Raw genomic sequence first — 8,684 nt, forward strand, 5'->3', positions numbered from 1 at the left:
CACTATATATCTCTCTATACATACATATATATATATATATATATATATATATATATATATATATATATATATATATATATATATATATATATATATATATATATATATATATATATATATATATATATATATATATATATATATATATATATATTTATATACAGATGTGCTGCACATAACTTACACAATGTATTCGCAAATGTAGTCAACCTTAGTCAAAACCCTCTGGATTGGGACCGAATATTGTTCATACGTGGTTGTTTGGTCAAGCCAAGTCAAAGCCTTTATTTCTCCTCCATATAGATGCTATAACTAGGTCAGAATGTCGTCTAATAGGGCATGTTTTCGTAGCAAGGTTGTTGTTTTAATTATATAGATAATGATGATTATGGGAATTACAAAATTGATGCCAGGGCGCGAATTCATATAGCATTAGTATCCGTTTCCCGGCTTTATTATGCAATTTATAGTATATATCTGCTGCTTATAATGGTTTACAGTATGGTTGATGCGCGTGTGGATGTTATCCATATAATCAAATCAACATGGCCTTATGGTATAATTCTCACATCATTTTTCATTAAGTATGAAGTAAACATAAATACATCATTAATTCATTTCTCTTTCATGTACTTTATTCCTTTAGTCCGGGAAAACATAAAATCACTAAGCAACACACAATAAAATTTCAAAATATGCATGCAAGTTCTTTATATGCAGCACAGTTATAAAACCGATTAATAATGGTAATACATAGATTTTGAAACTATTAAAACTTTCACTCTTTACAACCTCATGTCATGTACATGCTTCTGTTTAATGGCTGTTTCCATATTGTGTGCTTTGAAGCCACAGTCGCCAAGGGCTTTATTATTTTGGCCACTTCAAGGATGAACTATTCCCATCCCTCTACTTCTAGTTCTTCTTTAATTACTGACCTCTGTGTTCAGGTTTCTTTCCGGCCAGTGTCCGCTGTTTGTTGGGCTGCAGGATATAGTGTATTTTGTAGAAACTAGGGCACGTTTGTCTCTCAGCTACCCTGGCTTTCCACCATTCATTCATTTATATATGCAGAGAAGATGAAGACGCCCTCAATTTGAAACCTACCAGCGCAACCATCGTAGAAGAACAAAATTAAACTTAGAAATGTAGATCGACACATAAACGGAGTCAAATGTTCTAAAAGCGAAAATCATGACACCCCCTTTTTGTATGTAGGCGTTACTAGGTGGACAGGGTGAAGGGATTTAAGCTCTGTGGTACATGAAGGTGCCAAACGTTAAGTTTGGACCATGACGCAAATAATTTTAGGATTTGTAGTAGACATATTAGTACAAAGAAAGGATCCAAAGCAGTAACTGTTGAAAAGACCAGTGGCCAGAAGAAGTTGGGAATTGGAGTAATTTACCTCAGGGGATGTACCCCACTTAGAGATACGGTTTGTTTACTGGTAGGTTTACTTGTCAGATTTAATCAAACTCACTGGTCTGAGGTTAAAAAGGCTATAAGGTCTAGATAATGATGTTTCCAAGGAAATCGGCGGCTATGTCAAGTTTTGTCTGAACGATTAATCGGATCGTTTCTTAACATTTACAATCATTTAGATATTTACAATCATCTTGTTTGTCCTGCCTTTGGTTAACCTAATCAATACATTCTGAGCCCAGGAAAAGCCAAGATCGATTATAGTATTGTAACTAATGTCTTGCTGAACTCAAATAAGTTAGTATATCAATAATAACTGTATTATATTAGATTCTATATTATCATTACGTCATCTCAGATGTGTTTATGTATGGCGCGCTCATGTGTTTACTGTCGTATCACGTAGTATAAATCTTTAACATTTAAAGTCCTCACTATCCCACAGCTGACAAATGTTACGGCGCAGAGGACTGAATAGATTGCCAAGGTGTCATTGGTATTTTTATGTATAAAATAGACTATGGGTTCTGTGGAGAATGTTACAGGGTGTCAGACATGTTTAACCTGTTAGAGACGAAACCTCATGGTTCTGTGGAGAATGTTGCAGGGTGTCAGATATGTTTAACCTGTTAGAGACAAAACCTCAGGGTTCTGTGGAGAATGTTGCAGGGTGTCAGACATGTTTAAACTTGTTAGAGACGAAACCTCAGGGTTCTGTGGAGAATGTTGCGACAGTGCGACAAGGACACATCGTCAGTGATGACCCCGGGGTCACTGGGCGTTTCGGGTCTATAATCACCAGATTACACGGGTGACCTGGCCGAGGTTGATCAATACCGCGACTAGTGTCCAAATGTCCTTTAAGATCTACTCCCTCTCCCCGAACAGCCTCTCTCCCCTCCTCTGGCCATGGCTTTCCACAAGCTCAGCTTACTTCACCATTCTCCGTTCATTGACCTCTCTAATGGCTCAGAAACGATCAGCGAGCAAAATGTCACCTCTGACCTGATGTGACACATTTTTCTGATTAATTGGCGTCTGGCTCCAGGTGTGTTTTTGTAGTGCTTTGAGTTGAGCTCTTTGTGTACAGTACACGAAGCGAATTGTAATTAGGTGTCCATGGATTAGGCAACAACACGGCTCTTCGGTTTTTCCTAACAGTGTGCTGGAAGTCTGTGGTGAATGGAACTCTCCAAGATTTAACTGCTACTATTTTGCTAAGAAACGTTTACGATGACGCCGGTTGTTTTTTGAGGAGTTTGGTCGTGTTGACAGTGATACCCCGGGGCTGTCTCATTACGTTAGCATTTCAAGGCCTTAAGTCACCTTAACTTGAATATCAACAAAGAAATAAGAATGTTTGGAACATTTCATGGCTTCACCTTAAAATATAGTTACATTGCCTTAGACCCAGTTACCCTACTTAAAATGATCTAGTTCTAACTTTAGAATGTCTGTTTCGAACCGCACACCGCCATTACAGTCGTCCAAAAATGGATCGTATTTGGAGCGCCGGTGTCAAGGCCACAGAACGCACCCAAGACCCACACCATTGTTTTTTTACGTACCAGCTGTCGTAATACTTAGACAACATTTGCTACTAAATCCCGCCATTCCTTTTATTTTATTTTTTAGGGTTTCTTTGATAATACTAGAGAAATAATTTTGTACTGCAACTTGTGTTAGAAGTCGAAGCAGTCTAATCGACCACACCAACGACTTGTAATATTTCAGCGTAAAACAGTAGAGAATGTGACCACATTCATATAGAATAGGAATGTCTACTTAACAGACCTCAACCATTATGATTTTAACAAGACGTAGTTAACGTATAAAAAGTTGTTGTTTGGAGAAGGGTCTAACACTTAGGGATATCGTTAGATTACTAAAATTATATTTGTCTTTTTATGTAGTCTGTTTTCTTACCATAGAGAGATCATGTAGTGATTTGTTGCTGTGTTTTTCTCAATACCTGGAAACTGCCACGGATATAAGGTTGAGGTGGTTTGGTTGTAATTCCGGCCTCGGACTCCAATGGCAGCTAGTCACTAGAAACAAACGTTGGTTTCCCTTGTATTCGGCTGTAACTGGACGAGGGCAATATTTTCAAGGCGCCTTGACAATGTACTTTTAACAAACAATAGCTTCGAATCAAGCATGCAATGAGCAACTGTGCATTGTCCTATACCATCAATTTATATGTTTGAATGCTAAAAAGTGCCTGAATCTAGTAGCATTAAATTACGTCAATATGTGGTTCTAAGGCCATATATGCTGAAGTGTTCACAGCTATACTTTATATTCTGTTACATTAAGTATGGAGATTCTTTCATGCTTCCGTTTGATATTTTGCATGTTGTACATTTGTTTTGTTCTTTATATTTTGAAAGCTTACATTTTGTACTTTTTTATATTCTGTTGTGTTTTGAATATCCTGTCAGGTCTTAGTGGTTGCTTTTGCCATGCTTTTCTTTTATTTATCAACATAATGTATATTTATTTACTTTGAATATATGCAGAAGAGTCCGGAACAGTTCAAGAGAGGGGTCCCAAAGAGAGCGACAATCCCCTCCCATGAAATGAGAGGAAATCTTTTATATTTTGCATATGGTACATATGTTTTGTTATGTATCTTCCAATTGATTTAATTTGATAATTCTACCATACAATCCTTTTTCTTCTGTCATGTTCGACACTTATTCTTCAGATTCTATAGATTCTGTAAGATCTAATGTGGCACGTCTACCGTACCTCTTTCATTTATAAACATGTTGTTTACTTATTTGTTTACTTTGAAAATTCTTCTAGATTGTAGTTGTTTTTTCTTCCTCACTTCTTTTTCTTGCATGTATTTATTTTGAATATTCTGTTAGTTCGAATTGATACTTGATCTTACTTCCCCTTTATATTGCCTGTAGTACACATTTAGAAATATTCATTCAATTTAAATGTGGTCATTCTTCAACACGTTTGGTTGATATCTTGCATGTTGTAAATGTGATTTGTTTTGTATTTTATGTTAGACTTGAGGTTTAAGATGGAAGCTCTACCAAACGTCTTTCTGAGAGCTTTATTGTGGTGAAATCGTTTCGAATATTAATGTGATACATGTTAGTTTTACTTAGTTAATCTTCCGTACTTCTCTATGGTGTTTTGCACGTGGTTCATTTTTTTGGTTATATTTATTCTCGTAGACATAACTGAAGACTTTTTCGCAATTCTCTTCTATTTCTAACACTTTCTAGTCGTTCTTACGTTGGGATATATGGCTGTTTGTAATGCGATTTAAAACTTTCCGATACATTTTTGTTACAGTTTATTGCCCAGAACACGGCTCCGTGGGCGAACAGACGCTGATATGATGTCTGCGGAACCTTCACCAAAGCACGAATCAACACAGTCGATCCCTTATCCAAGCTTTTCGTGTGACCCAAGTATTGACCCTTATTTAAACGTTAGAGCGTTTGTCGCGCGGAATGCCTCTTTGATGTATCTTCCTACTAATGATAACAGGTGTACTGTCATTAGGAAATTACCGCAAACTGTAATTTTACTCCTATAGCTAAGCTAGCTCCAACTGAATTAGTAATCAGAGGAGTAAGTACGGAAAAGATAGCAATTAAATGTTCCTAACTTGTGACAAACGGTTAGTGTACCTCCCAGGTGTACGTGATATATTGCATTGTCATAGTGAAAACGTCACATGGCTGACCTAAGGTCACACCCGGGCTGGATAATTGGCGCCTCGCTCCAGGCGTCCTTCAAAGTGATCTGTTGATGTGGAAGGTTCCTTTCTGATGGCGATTGTATCTCGGATTAGTACATGTGGATGTTTTGTTATACAACATTATGTGAAGTTTTCTAGAGATCTGTGATTGGAGAATAGTTTAAGTTACAGACACGATCGTTACAGCCAGAGAAAACTTTATCTTAGGATATATATGACTCACAATTGGTTATATGACATGTTTTGCTAAGAGTCAACATGCGTTTAGAACTCAATAAAACCCTGGTTAAAAGTATCATCTTCACGTAAGCTGACTAGTCTAAAAGAAGGTATACAGCGTCTGTCATTTGAGTTATATATATATATATATATATATATATATATATATATATATATATATATATGATATAATATATAGTTATTGGGTGCTGATTCTGAAAACTCAGGATATAGATTCTAATTTACTTCACGCGGTATGTTGCCACCCTTATATAGGAGAGAATCTGTCAATGTTAACTCTTAGTTAAGTCTTCGGAAAATTCATATGACTAGGACATATATCTTAATATGTTTATTTTCCTTCGAGATGCACAAGAAGCCTTCGAGATGCACATGATGACACCTAGAACTCTATACAACTCTTGTTAGAAGCATCCTTATCACGTAAGCTGATTAGATTAGAAGGGATTCAGTGTCCGGCATTTGATTGCAACGATGATAAAAGTACCATATAATATAAAAAGGGGAAAACTAGACTGTGCTACATAATTATCAAACCTAGCCTCTAAATTATGAAAAAATAGTAAAGAAAAAATTTGTAACTTTTGCTACAGTCCACAGAAAATAATCTTGCATGTGGTATACTTGTTTTGTTCTTATGTCCTAAAAGCTTTAACTCGGTACATCTACAACAGCTTTTCTACTCTATCTTGCATGTGGTAATTTTCTTTCTTTGAAGATTCTGTTAGATTTTATTAGGTACTTCTAGTAGTCTTCTACCACGCTTTTTCATTCATTGCATGTGGTACAATTGTTTTTTGTATATTCTGTAGGATTTTGTTAGGTACTTCTATGACGCTTCTCTTTTATTTATCAACATGTACATTAAAATTAACATTCTATTAGATTTTAGTTGATTCTTCTTTAGTAGATTCCACATCACTTGTCTGTTAGATGGAATTGTTGCTCGACATATTTTATATTTTGCCTTTGGTACATTTGTTTTGTTCTGTATATTCTTTTCTAGTTAGTTTCTAACGTGCTTCCCTTCTATATCTCGCGTGCAGTACAGTTTTTTTTTTTCATAATCTGTCAGATTAAATGCGGTGATTCTTCCACACTTTTGTTTGATATCTTGTATGTGGCAAATATGTTTTGCTTTGTATATTCCGTTAGATTCAAGATGGCACTTACGAGGGGTGATCAATATGTTCTCGGCCTAACCCAGAAATAATAAGCACAACTCAAATTTTGAGGCACAACTTTATAGTATGAAGCCTTTTATCAATATCCTCCAAATTACAAATCATTGGAGTCATTACTTTTCAGGCATTCGTTTTATGCAAATTAGAAGGTAAGTGGCGAGAAAAAAGTGGTGTGAATTGTGATCAGACATGTGTGGGTCGAGTTCCCCATGCCGTAAATTAACAAAAGACAACCTTTCATGGTATATTATTTAGGAGTAAATTTCGTACTTAATCCAAACTTCTCTGTCATATCTTGCTCATGGCCGATCTGCTTTGTACATTCTGTGGGATTAAAGACAGTACTTCTACCCCACGTCTTTGTTTTTTTTGTATGTGGTGCATTCGTATGATTTTTACTATTTTATTTGATTTGAAATTGATATTTTTAACATAATTGTTTTTATATCTTACATTTGGGGCATTTATTAATGTTATCTTTGATGTAAGTTGATTCTTCTACCAACTTCTCTTTATACCTTGCATGCCATTTCTTTTCTTTTGCATTTTGATGTTGGCTTGATGTTGGCTTCTACCGTAGTTGTATTTTTTTCTTTAGTGCCTTTTCTAAATATGTTCTAATAAGTTTATGTACTTCTTGCAAACTGCTTTTTCTGTCTATTCTGTTTTGTTTTGTTTGGCCTTTCTACAAAACGTATTTTATATTAGAAGTGTTGCTTTGTTTTTATTTTATATATTCTGTAATATTTAAGTTGGTACTTCTACCAGACTTTCATTTGTTAATATGCTGTGAATTTTTTTCTGCATATCCTGATAGGCTTAAGTTGGTGTTTTTAACACACTTGTCTTTCAATTTGGTACTTCTACAACACTTTTCTTATATATATTGCACTGCTGTTTTTACGTATACTGTCTAATAGTAATCTTTTATTGATATTGATTACTATTAAAAACACATAGCATGTGTGAACTTCGATTTTTTTGGTGAACAATAAGTTTACCCAAAACTTTACATAGTGCATTATACTTAGGAAATTGCGAATAGTAAAGATAAAGATTGTCTAACGTTCGAGGATTTAGTTGTTTGCCGTAGTAATTAACACCTCTCTACTAATATTTCACGGTTTAGTGCACAGAACACGGCTCCGTTGGCCAAGAGACGCTGATATGATGTCTGAGGAACCTTCGCCATAGCACGCATCAACACAATCGAGCCCTTATCCAAGCTTTTCGTGTGACCCAAGTATTGACCCTTATCTAAACGCTAGAGCGTTTGTCGCACGGAATGCCTCTTCTTTGATTAATCGTCCTAGTAATGATGACAGTGTGCTGTCATTAGGAAATAACTGCAGACTGTAATTTTACTCCCATAGCCCATCTCGCTCCAAATGAATTTGTAATCAGAGGAGTAAATACGGAAAAGATAGCCATTAAATGTTCCTAACTTCTGATATAAACGGTTAGTATACCTCCCAGATGTACTTGGTTGTCTTAGTGAAAACGTCACATGGCTGACCTAAGGTCACACCCGGGCTGGATAATTGGCACCTCGCTCGAGGCGTCCTTCAAAGTGATCTGTTGTTTACATCAGATGTGGAAGGTTCCTTTTTGATCATGGCGATTTTATCCCATATTAGTACATATGATACCATGCAGTATGCTGTGCAGTTTTCTAGAGATCTGTGATTGGAGAATAGTACAAGTAACAGACACGATCATTACAGCCAGAGAAAACTCTACGTTTGTATTTATAAGACTCACATTTGGGTATAATACATGTTTTGAATGGAGTCAACATGTGTGAAGTCTATACAATCCTGGATATAAGTATCCTTGTCAAGTAAGCTGTCTTAAAGAAGGTATATATCGTCCGGCATTTAAGTGATATATATATATATATATATATATAGCTGATGCTGGTTCTGAAAATTAGCTACAATAAATTACTTTGACTACTTGCGGTATGATACCACTCTCATATCTGTAGACTTATGTTCTACTCCTAGTCTTAGGAAAATCCCTATGACTCAGACATATCCCAATATGTTTCTTTTCCTACATAAAAAATTTAAACTGCTCTCTGATATAGACGTTCAATGTACCTGGGC

At 35.8% G+C, this 8,684-nt stretch overlaps 1 long non-coding RNA gene across 1 annotated transcript in view; it reads left to right on the top strand.

The window, feature by feature from the left end:
- Positions 1-6,660, top strand: part of LOC118430478 — a 19,514-nt gene extending 12,854 nt beyond the window's left edge. The window contains exons 2-3 of the long non-coding RNA XR_004832862.1: positions 3,945-4,035; positions 4,741-6,660. This is a non-coding gene — a long non-coding RNA (uncharacterized LOC118430478). The remainder of the gene's footprint in view (positions 1-3,944; positions 4,036-4,740) is intronic.
- The last annotated feature ends 2,024 nt before the right edge of the window (positions 6,661-8,684 follow it).

This window comes from Branchiostoma floridae, chromosome 1 (genome assembly GCF_000003815.2).
Source record: "Branchiostoma floridae strain S238N-H82 chromosome 1, Bfl_VNyyK, whole genome shotgun sequence".
Taxonomy (NCBI): domain Eukaryota; kingdom Metazoa; phylum Chordata; class Leptocardii; order Amphioxiformes; family Branchiostomatidae; genus Branchiostoma; species Branchiostoma floridae.